Consider the following 13,112-nt stretch of genomic DNA (forward strand, 5'->3'; position numbering starts at 1 on the left):
TGAGTTAATATATATGTAAGAGTACTTCAAACAGTAGTTGAAACATGGTAAGGATTTAGGAGGTTGGGTTATTTTATTACTATTATTATCCAGGCCATACTAAAAATAACATCAAGTTTTTCAAAAGCAGCTAGGAAAGGATACCAAGGAGTCTGTGAATAGATGGAGTGGAGTGAGCTGGTAGATGGTGAATGTGCTGCTCATGAAAGAAATAGAGGTGGTGCCCAGGACTTCAGAATTCGAGTGACAACACTGGACACTAACTACTCACTGACTGGGGAGCAGCTGAGTAGCCTAGCAAATTGTGGTTTATCCCCCGAGAATGTTCCAGCAGGTAAGAGATTCTAAGCTTGGGGGACGGGGGGAGCCTACAGGAGAAGCCACAGGTTCAAAAGTAGGCAGTATATGGTGAGCACATTTTGAAGTGTCCACAGGGAAAGAATTACTGGATGAAGATAATGAATAGGGGAAATTTTAGAACAAGATGGGTGAATCATCAATTAGAATTTTACTTCATTTCCTAGGTAAAACACAGTAACTCTGGAATAAAGTTGTTGTCATTCAAATACCAGCAAGTGGTGGTGTTACTATTCATAATCATGATGGCTTAATAATAATGATGATGATCATTCTAATTGTCCCACCAGATGCAATGAGACTGTCATAAAATCGATAATGTGGACAGAAATACTGAAAGTTGTGTAAAAGGTTAAATAAGGTTTGTGCTTTCTTTTACATTTCATGTTCTGTCAAGCTGTGTGTCTTGTTTCCATAATCCCACATTACACAAATAAGAAAGACATAATGTTTCATAACTGGAAAGTTGATTGATATCATAATTAAAATTATTAAAATAACTGATGCTTTAGTAGATAAAAGTTCAACAGGGGATAATCAATGTCAAGAGTGCTACCCTTCAAAGTTCTGCTCATAAATGCAAATTTACATGGGGAAGTTCCATGAGAAATTATTCTTTGAAGGAATTGAGATAATTAAAACCTGGTAAGAATAAAAAAGAATGCATAGGCCATTGACATGTGCTATCGAAAACAATGTGACTGGCCAGAGCAGTACTTTCCAACCATTTTTGTCAATATTGCTTCAGATCTGGAGGGGGTACATTTTTTTTTCTGCTTTCTCACTAATGTCTTCAATTAAGCATCATTCATCCTTAGTCATCTCTCTTCCTACTGTCATTTGATAAAATTTTGACCTCCACCGGAAAGACCAGGTCTTGTTTTGAAAGTTGTAATGTGCACAAAGACATTACTTGCAAATCTTTGCTAACGAACAAGTCTTACTGTCACTGTATCTGACCATTGGGAAATAGTTTTTCTTTAAAAAATAAAAGATGAGGCTGGGCACGGTGGCACATGCCCAGCTACTTGGGAGGTTGAGGCAGGAGAATCACTTGAACCTGGGAGACAGAGGTTACAGTGAGCTGAGATCATGCCATTTTACTCTAACCTGGGCAACACAGTGAGACTCCAGCTCAGAAAAAAAAAAAAAAAAAAAAAAGATGAAGTTTGAAAGAAAATCAACTAAGGTCTTCCTTGAGTCAGAAAGAACAATTTAAAGAACTATTTGAGAAGTCATGTAAGTCACAGCTAAAGTCACATAAGTGCTAAAGAGGGATAATGACAGAGTATGACTTTGGCACTTCAGTGAATAATAGCTGTGGGAGCTTCTGTATTGAATGAAGACACACTTTTGAGTTTCCAGAGCCTTTTGATCTCTTCTTTCCTGTCTTTATTTTTCTTTCCTTTCCTCCCTTTTATTTCTTTTTTCTTTTTCTAACAGCTTTATGGAGATATAATTCACATATCATACTGGTCACCAATTTAAAGTGTGCAACTCAATGCTTTTCAGTATATTCATAAAGTGCGATCATCCTATTTTCTAACGTTCTGTCATCCCAAATAGAACTCTCAAAATGAACAAATCAAAGAATAAGTTTTGGTTGTTAAACACATTAGAGAGTGATTGCAGGTTGAGGTACAGTGGTGACAATGACTTAATTAAGTAGCAGGGATTTGTCACTGAAGAAAAGCTATTTGGGCTGAGAGGTGAATCACAAGGAAACAATTTCAAGATGTGGGGAGAGAGCAATGAGGTGGCAGCAAGTTCTAAGAACTGGAACAAGAGTGAACTTGTTGAGTCCCTGGAGGAACTGAGGCCTGGAGGAACTGAGGCATTGGATTGCAGTGAGTCCCAGGAAGGGTGGAAAAGATTAGCCGGAGAGGCAGACAAGGATACATCATGGGGTCTCTGTAGGCCATGGTGAGGTGTCACTAAATCTAAGGGTTATAGGAATCCACTGGACAATTTTAAAAGTGTGAAAAACATGATATAATTTACTTTTTCTTCGTTGAGACAGTGTCTTGTTCTGTCACCCAGGCTGCAGTGCAGGGTCATGATCTCAGCTCACTGCAGCCTCAACCTCCCATGCTCAAGCCATCCTCCCACCTCAGCCTCTCCAGTAGCTGGGACTACCAGCCTGCACCACCACACCTGGCTAATTTTTGCAGTTTTTGTAGAAATGGAGTTTTGCCATGTTGCCCATGCTAGTCTGGAACTCCTGAGCTCGAGTGATCCACCTGCCTCGCCCTCCCAAAATGCTGGGATTACAGGTGGGAGCCACTGTGCTTGGCTGATACGATATACGTTTATTAAAAAAAAATAGCCTTCCATATATTGAGTCAATCTTACTTTTGCACTCTGAAGGTATAGTACTTCTCTTCACATGTGCTGTTCTGTTCCTTACATTCACCCACTCCTTTGTTTTGCTAATAACACCTCCTTTACCTAAAACGTCCTCTCTATGTCCCTTTTCCCAGCCACTAGCATTTCCATTTCTGGAAATCTTTCAGTGTGCTGCTCCATACCTTTTCCCTCCTTTAAGGACAAGTTCCTTACACAGCTATCCTCCACTGAGTTAGCAGCTCTCTTGAAATTTCCTATCCAGTTTTGTTGCTAGCTACTTTATTGCACTGGCCATGTTCTCTCTTCTGTTCTATCTCTTTGCACCAATAACCTTGCTCTTCTCCCTACTTTTGCTGCCCTCTCCCATAATTCATGCTCTATAGCTTGTCATTACCAATAGCTGCAGTTTCTTCGTAATCTAAATTTTGATATCCCAACTGTTTAACTGCTACCACCCGTTTTCCCAGCTCACTTCCTTGGTACCCTGACTACCATCTCACTGGGCCCTATAACCTGCTGATCCTCCCACTTCCTCACTGACTCCCATCACCCTCAGCTTGCACTGCTCTCCTCACTTAGCCTACATCCCATGATCCCTCATCATATTCATTCCCTGGCATACACTTTCAGACCTATAACTCTACCTGACTTCATCCTAATCATTTAGGAAAACCCAATCCCTGATTAAATACAACTTTTGGCCTATTTTGTGTTACACAAATGTGGCTGGGAAAAAAATAAAATCATTTTAAATCCAGGACCACTATCCTGAAGTTTGCCCTCAGTGACTCCTGACCATCATACTATTTAGTTACTCTTTCTCCTAATGTGAGAAATAGTCAATTATTTTATATCTTCTCTTTTCAAAGCTGCAATACCTTCTCTGTAATCATCATTCTCAGCTGATGACATTGATTTCATTGCATAGAGAAAATATAAATAACCAGAATAGAATACACACAAGCTCTCACTAACAAATCTGCTACAGTGCTATGCTTTACTTACATCTCATTTCTGGGCCAGTGTTCTCTCCGTTTCCTCTTATCACTACACTAATATTTAGCACAATGCTTGGCTCAAAGTGGGCAATACATTCTGTTTTCTCCAGAGACCATGCGATGTCAGTGGAGGGGATATGAGATAGGGAGTGAAAAGAGAGATAGGGACTGGGTTCTAGTTTTCTCCTCCTATCATTGGTCAGAATCACTTTGAAAAGGGGAAAACAAGAATTAAGCTAATTATCTAGATAATTAGTAGGAAAAACTCTCATGTTCTCTTAATATCCAAGATGGTTTTCTCGATATTCCACCGATCTGTACAATCTTGTCTGTATGTGACCTATCACATCTTTAGGTTACTGTTGGCTAATAAGCAAGAATGAGGCTGACAGTTATCTATTTACTAGTTTGCATCTTTTTTCCCTGAGTTTTATTAAGATATAATTGACAAATAAAAAAAAAATGTTGGCTAGTAGTGGTGGCTCATGCCTGTAATCATAAGGAGGATCTCTTGAGTCCAGGAGTTTGAGACCAGCTGGGCAACACAGGGAGACCCCATCTCACAAAAAAATAAAATAAAAATAAAAAAATAATTCCCAGTCTGCAGGAACACATTTACATTTTTTAAAAAATAGCCTTTCATATATTGAATCAAACTTACTTTTGCACTCTGAAGATATAGTACTTCTCTTCACATGTGCTGTTCTATTCCTTACATTCACCCACTCCTTTGTTTTGCTAATAACACCTCCTCTACCTAAAACATCCTCTCTACGTCCCTTTTCCCACCACTAGCATTTCCATTTCTGGAAATCTTTCCGTGTGCTGCTCCATACCTTTTCCCTCCTTTAAGAACCAGTTCCTTTCACAGCTGTCCTCCACCGAGTTTTTCTGTGTGCCTGTGATTCTAGCTACTTGGGAAGCTGAGCTACATCCTTTGAGCCTGGAAGTTTGAGGCTGCAGTGGGCCACGATCACCCAACTTCACTTGAGCCTGGGTGGCAGAACAAGACCCTGACTCACAAAAAATGTATATATTTAAGGTGTTTAACATGATAATTGATATATGTATGCATTGTGAAATTACTACTACAACTAAACTAACATATCTATCACTTAACATATTTACCATTTTTCTGTGTGTACGGTGAGAACGTTTAATAGCTACATTCTTAGCAAATTTCAAATATACAATAAAGTAATATTAACTATAGTTACCATGCTGTACATTAGATTTACTGGGTTGCAGGATAGGTGAGGTGGTCCACCCCTATAATGCTAGCACTTTGGGATGCTGAGGCGTGTGGATCACCTGAGGTCAGGAGTTCGAGACCAGCCTGGCCAACATGGTGAAACCCCAACTCTACTAAAATTACAAAAATTAGCTGGGCATGGTGGTGTGTGCCTGTAATCCCAACTACTCTGCAGGCTGAGGCAGGAGAATGACTTGAACCCAGGAGGCAGAAGTTGCAGTGAGCTGAGATTACGCCATTGCACTCTAGCCTGGGCAACAAGAGCAAAACTCTATCTCAAATAAATAAATAAATAAATAAATAAATAAATAAATAAATAAAAATAATAGAAATAAAATATTTACTGGGTTGCATTTTCATGTGTACATTGAACACTACCATGAGTCAGGCATATAAGAAAGATGTTTGAAGACAATGCAGTGATATACTATTTTATGCATCAATAGGATTTGGGAACAAGAAATGCAGTTTTACATGTTATTTCACCTCTTCCAGCCAATTCTGCATATCTCACATTATTGAACAGAAAATAAACAATATTTCTCCCATATTTACCTTTTAAGGTTTGGTCACAGCACCCTCACCAACTCTCTGAATAGAGGTTGCATGTGAGGTAGAAAAAGCCTGGACTGTTTCAGACAGAATTCCTTGGCACTCACAAGTTATATGGCCTGGCATCACCTACTGGAGCCTGAGTTTATTAATCTGTAAAATAGAGATGATATCTACAGTGGTACTATGAGAAAGAAAAGTTTGGAAGTACTCATTCAATGTTAGCTCTTATCAAACTTGATTAAGGAAGTGGCTGTGAGTGATTGATCTGGCTGAACAAAACTACATGGTTTGGAAAGTGTAAGCAGTTGATAGCTGCTCTGACCAAAGCAGTTGAGCCACCACATAGAAGTCATGCTTATTGTGGAGGTTCCTGACAACACTGTAATGAAGGAATTTCTATCTAGATAGTTCTCATCTCCACTTTTCTTTTACAAATCCTCACATTTTAGTGACAAAATACCTGCCACAGGGTGGCTTCAGCTAAATATATGTATAAAAATATAAATAGAATTTGCATATGTCTGATAAGCTGTCTTAATTGTTGGAGTTCTTTCTGCCTGTGTTTGATACATGTGCATAGTGTAAGCAGTCTTAGGAGGGTGATGTTAGAAAGTTGTAGGGTCCCTGAAAATGTAGGGCATGGTCCTTTACTTATGGTTGCCCTACCTTATTCCAAACACATTTGGGAGAACAAAGTGTGAGGTATAAGGATGAAGTACATATCACTCTAATTATAATGATTATAGTAACTTTTATATATCACTTTATAGTTACAAAGATCTTTAACATATCCTGTAACAGTTGATCCACCCAACATCTATATAAGTGTATATGGTAAATATAATTATGCCCACTTTTCAACTGAGGCAACTGAGGTTAAAACAATTTACCCCAAAACATAAAAGTAGTAATTAGTTTTGCCCACCTAAGTTTCTTGTCTTCTATAAAATAACATTTTCCTCTGTATGGTCATTATAGGTTCTAATACAGAATTCACATCACAATGACCAATGTGGCATGTGAGAAAAATACAAGCTTGAAAACAGAGAGCAGAAAATACTAAGAAATAATTTTATTATTTTCATCCAAGATCCAGGAATCTGAAAGAGCCCCAAAACTCATAAAAGTAGTGTGTAGCAGTGCAAATAGGAACTTCTAGTACTATGGGGAATAGCCATGGAGAAACGCCGCTTGCAGTGGAGTCACCCAGCAGACCACAAGGGAGAGACATGCCTGAGTTACATGACACATGTCTCAAGATAGTGAGGCCACCAAGTACCTGGGCTGTGACTCAAGGTGCAGACCAGAAAATAATTATTCCTCTTGGAGACACCTAAAACTCTTTGGAGAAAATAATCATTTGCTTACAAATAGGAGACAATAAACTATTCTATTGGATCTGTTCTACGTTACCTGAATAGAAATTCAAGGAAAAAAAAGGACAGTAAACTCCTAAAAAGTAAATGGGCCATTTGTTCCACAGGTGCCTCTCACACAAGGGTTATGATCAAACCCTACATTGATACATGAAACTCTCTTTTCAATGGCACCTCCATTGGGTCCAATAGCAATGAAAACCTTTTATTGTTTTTTAGTTCTCATTGTATTTAACCTGGGTACTCATACAGAGATAGAAACAGGTTCACAGAAGTCTTGGATCTGGTCTAATGACACATAGCTATTGACTAGAGAAGTTTTGATTTAAAATCAGGTGTTCTGACCCCACACCCAGTGTGTTCTTCCATATTGTCTGCTCAAAACTGCTATTTATTTCCTAATGGTAGCATTTCAATAATCAGGATTGTAATTTATTAGTTGTAATAAATCAGAATTCTAATTTGTTAGTTTATCATCAAATAGAGAACCTGAATTACAAGAATTATAGTGGATTTCATTTGTATAAACTGGAAAGGGTTAACAAATTCAGGCAGCTACTCTCAAAGTAGTATTTAACTGTAATAATTATAAAAACAACATGACTTAAAAATCAAGTCATTCATATGATTTTTTCTGCCTTATCTGTAATATATTTTTATGCCTGCTAAGACATATAATATCTTCTATAACAAATTTCTAAAATGAGTATTTGTTTTAAAATGAAAACCTTATAATTTGCATTTTTCTTGAGGATGTCAATCTGGTACAAAACAAAATAAACAAAACACCTGTTATATTAATGAAAGTGGGCCCCTGATTTTAGATGTTGTTAGTCTGATAACCCATCAAAAATTGCCCCTCTGTACTTCCCTACTTATGAGAAACATACCTTTAAGACTGCACCAAGTGCTATATTTGAAGTGCTCATTTTCTGTCCTGTTTAGAATTAATTTCTCTTTCCTATTTCTTCATTTACTTATTTTTAAATTGATAGATAACATTGTATGGTTTTTATTGTTTACACACATAATGCTCTCCTTTGCATATATAGCCAATAGTGGAATTGATGGATCATATGGTAGGTCTATTTTAAAAAATTTTTTTGAGAAATCTTCATACTCTTTTCCATAATGGCTGTAGATACTTACATTCCCACCTTGTGTATCAGTTCCCTTTTGGTCAACCCGCTTTAAAAGAAAAAAAAAATCTTTTTGACCTATTGGTTGTTTAGGAATGGCTGAAAAACCAGAGAAAATGAGGAGAAAATTAGAGGAGATAAGAAGAATAAGTGTGATACAATAACAAAGGATAAAGAGTAATATAAAAATGTAGAATACACACTGAATTAAGCAATAGAGAATCATCGGTGATCATGATAGGAAAAGGAACAGAGTAATGGGGTCATAAATCATCTATCTGTGGGTTGGAGAAAATATTGGAAGTGAGTAAATGGGACAAGTGAGTTTCAACAATTGTTTCATGAGTTTATGGATGGGGAGAGAGACAAATCATCAAGGTTTATGGAGTTGATAGAGGATTTTTGTTTTCTTGTGGATGCAACAGTTTTCAGTATACTTAAAATGGTGTAACTAAGCAGTAGATTGAGGTTGGGAGGGGAATTGGACTCACATAATATTTGAATAATCGTGGATCCTAAACTATTAGGTTCACCCACATGAAATTACCTTCCACACAGGGTCAAAAGTTGTCATATACTGACATTTTCATATGGTTCAATATAACAGACTGGGAAACTTGGACACACTATAGGCATCCACTTGAGAACATGAATGGGTGCAGGTAGGTTCGTTGGTTCAATATCAGAAAGTTGAAGGAAATATCATCTAATTCATCAATCACATGATCTCTTTGAAGTAGTAGAAAGATGAGATGGCAGGTGATGAGAACTGAAAATTTGAGGAAGCTGAATAAACTGGGTCAATGTGGAATATAGTTTAAGGGAATGTAGTAGAAAATGGTGGGCAGAATTGAGAATTTAGATGAAGAGGCCCCTCCTCAACATTTGTGTAGCATATGCTACACAATGCTACACACATGTTACATTTCTGTAGCATTTCTCAGTGGTCTGAGCAGAGGTTAGCCATTTTTCGGATAGTTATATCTTCCCTATGTTTTAGCCAGTATGAACAATAAAAGAGATACAGGAAGAGAGAATTTAGTGGAGTTCAAGTCATAGTTAAAATTTTTGTTTAAATCATTAACCTAAGGATTGCAAGAAAAGCAAAGACGAGTGTGTGTGTGTGTGCGTGTGTGCACACACTGACAGTGGCTGCTGATGGATATAAAGAACTCAAAGATTAGAAGAGTGAATTAGTAAAAAAATAAAAATAAAAAACCTTGATGCACTGTAAGTAACTAAGATTGCTACAAAGGAAAGTTAGAAATAGTGATAAAGTCCAAAGTTGGGATTCAGATAGAGTAATTCCAAATCATCACAAAGTCCAGGATGTGCACTGAAGAGTATTATTGGAAGAGAAAATTATAGAGATAAGAAGTTCAAGGAAATAAATGACTAAGATGTTGAACACTGACCACAAAAGCACTGATGCTATCTAGGGTAAGTGTAGAAGTAGAAAAGGAAATAGAGAAGCAAGTGTCAGAGTCTCCAATAAATGGAAAGCATAACTTTGGGGTCCATAAGCACAGCAATGAGTAAAGAAAGAGGGTGGATAGGAGAATTGTATGAACCTCAACAAAACAAGGCAGTTTTACAAGGGTGTGAAGAGTAATGGTCCAAGATGGCATGGAGGAGAAACACTAAGTCTTCAATTCTGAGGTATCTGGAAGTATGGGAGAATGAGAAACCCTTAATCCAATTATCCAGGGGTATAGAGAATAGTCAGTGAAAAAATAAATTTAGAATACAGTTTATTAACCAGGAATGACAATTCAAGAATGGTAAAAGTATTTGTGCCGAAAAGAATTTATCCTAAGGGATCAATTTTGAATGTGCACAGAAATTAGCCAGAGGAATGGCCATTATTACAGATAATAATGTTTGCAGAACATTCATAAGTGCAATACTGACTTTTATGTGTGTCAATTTTACCAAGACGCAAAAATTTAAAAATAACATGTTTAAAGATTATCATAACATTTTCCTGTAAAAATACTTAACATTAGATTAATACAGACCAGTTTATGTCTTGTTAAGTCTTATTCAATAATATATATGAAGAAAAAAGAAAATCTAAATTATATATGTGTATATATGTAGGTACAAATATGTTCTGATAAAACTTTCATTGCATTTTTAAACTTGGAATTGTGCTACTTCAGAGATACTAATTATTCTTATTCAGTTTTGGGACCATCTGTTTTTTCTCTCCTTTTTTTTTTTTTTTTTTTTTTTTTTTTTTTTTGACATATAGTCCTAGTCCTACACTAACAGTGCTAAACTTCTAGAGTTCAAAATACTATCACAGAAGATGAAGGTAGTCTCTCATTTAAATGACAAATCTGGTTGCTAAATTACAATCAATAGACTCTGTTTTCTACATTTACATGTTTTCAATTGGCAGAGTTCTTTTATTCTCACTATCATGAAATCAAAACTTGACTTTAATAGTCAATGTGGGAAATAACCTAAAATTTATTGATAGATGTTACTACATGAAAAGGGACTCTAATGTATTTCTGTGTAAGGCAAAGAGAAATGTAAAATTACTCAGGACCCCATTGAAGAACTTAATCTGAGGAATCTATTCCATAATTACTCATTTGTAGAAAAAGGTAATGACTAAATACTATCTATTAACTGGAATATAAATAAGGACTAAAGATTAAACACTATAAATGTATTTACATATATATACATCACTATATTTAAATACAGAGTGACTTACCAGAAAAGTAAACAAAATATTTCTGTGTAAAAACGAGTCTTTCAAGATGCTATTGAAATCCATTTGAGTCAAGTGGAGAAGACCCAAACAACCAGGAGCAGACAAGTTGTTGGTTGAAAATTAAATGATACCAAATAAATTTGAAGAACAATTAAATGCTTCAACTAATATATATGGGCCAAGCATTCTACTAAGTGCTGAAATGTACAACAAAGAATAAAATTGTCTTTTTCACATTACTTAGAGATGACAAAAACTAATAAATAAAGATGTTTGTGTATTCCAAATGAAGAAAACCTTCTGAGAGCTATTTACACTGAAGCATTGATTATCAATGGTAAGAGTAGAGATGGCTTTTCAACAAATGCTTCCTCCACCCATACCACCACTCTTACCCCTCACATTCCTCTGAGCCACAAAACCAAAGAAAACCAAACTCAGTGTTTCAAAAAAGATATAAAGTAGTCATACTGATTTATCTGAAAGGAGAACGGGAGTGTGGAGTTTTCAAAAAGATTTAGGACCAGGAGAAGATAACTTTAAAAATCTTGAAAGGTAACAGAAATGTAGAAGCTTAAATGGGTCCTTGGACTATTGACGAGCTGTAGATCTTTTGCTTTTCCCAGATTTTTATTTCACTCTACTTTTCCTGTCTCTATTTATGTAGTTTTCATTTGTTTCTTTACATTTCTGGTATGTCTCTTTTTCCTTTAACTAGCTATACTACAGAACTGATATTCACGTAACCCTCAAAGAACTGTACGCTTTTCACTCCTATGCTCCCCCACCCTGCCCATCACCACAGTGGCAAGAATGGTGCCTGGCACATAACTGAACTTGAATAAAGGCTTGCCTATTAAAGATATTAAAGAATTAAAAAGGACTAAATTATTTTATTGGTATGACATAATCAGCTTTTTCCTTACAGATTAGAGATCATTTTAAGTAAAAACAAAAATAATAATAAATAAATAAAAATAATTGTTCCTATTACTGTCCATTTTAAAAGTAAATCTTAATGTGTCACATGTGGAAAGTGTGTTTTTTGGTTATTTGTTTTTAATAACCTAAATCTTAATTTGTGGCTTTAAGATGAGCAGGTGAAAAGAGGAACACTTTTAATGATAGTACAGAGTTAAATCTGTTAGGAGGACTGTGATCTAGAGATCCATACATTTAATTGAATTTTATATGTAGAAATATTATTAACAATGGGAAAAAAGTGCAACTCTGGTTAAACACCACTAGAAAAGGTATCGGTAATTCCCTCATTATCTTAAGCAGTTTGTATTAATTAACCTCATATTTTTAGATGAAAAATTAACATTCAATAATGTGTAATCCAAACACTTTGGAAAGTCGAGGCAGGAGGATCTCTTGAGTCCAAGAGTTCTGGGCAAAATAGGGAGATGCCTACCTCTACAAAAAATTAAAAACTCAGCCTGGTGTGGTGGCGCATGCCCATAGTCCCAGTTACTTGGAGGCTGAGGTGATAGCATTGCTGGAGCCTGGGAGGTCAAGGCTGCAGTGAGCCACGATCATGCCACTACACTTCAGTGCTGCACTCTGGGAAGAGAGCAAGACCGTGCCTCAAATAAGTAAATACATAAATAAAAGATTTATTTTCTATAAACTTCCTTCCAAATCTATTAACATACAAAAAATATTAAGATCCTTTGTTTGCTTTTCACTCTTTATATTCTTATGTACTAATTATTCTTATATTGCTCTTATTTTTTTATTTTAAAGGCAAATAATTTCCTAGAGTATTAAAATTTATATTTTTTGAAGTTTTAGTTATATTTATCAATTGCAGAATGAGGGTTAAAATACAATACTTCCTATTCCTTGCTCCATTCTATTCCTATAATTGATACCAGTCACCTCAGGCTCTCTTTCCTCCCTCTCTTTGTGATCATCTCATCCTCACAATAAACTTTGCAACTAAAATCCAATATGTTACTTTTCAAATCCTATATATAAAAGTATTAGTCTGGTTTCTCAAAATAAAGAGTAACATAACTTTATGTTTTCCAACAAAAAGTAAAGAGGAAAAAAAAAAGATTAGATTCCCAATTTGAATAACTTCCAATTTGTATTGGGGAAGCCACAGATATGAAACAAATGTTTCAAATATGAAATAAAACTAAACTCACCAATTCATCATACAGTTTTGAGAACGCAAACTCTTCTACGTCATGCTACTTCATGATGTATGGTCAAATGAATAGCATCTCCGGCATTCTTTCTGACTTGTAAGCTGACTAAAGTAAGAATGCTTAAGGATTTAAAAGAAACTAGTTTAACAGGTTAGGATAAATAACCTTTAAACAACATTGAGGTGAAGAATCACTTGATTAA

The sequence above is a fragment of the Macaca nemestrina genome, chromosome 3, assembly GCF_043159975.1.
Source record: "Macaca nemestrina isolate mMacNem1 chromosome 3, mMacNem.hap1, whole genome shotgun sequence".
In the NCBI taxonomy this organism is placed as follows: domain Eukaryota; kingdom Metazoa; phylum Chordata; class Mammalia; order Primates; family Cercopithecidae; genus Macaca; species Macaca nemestrina.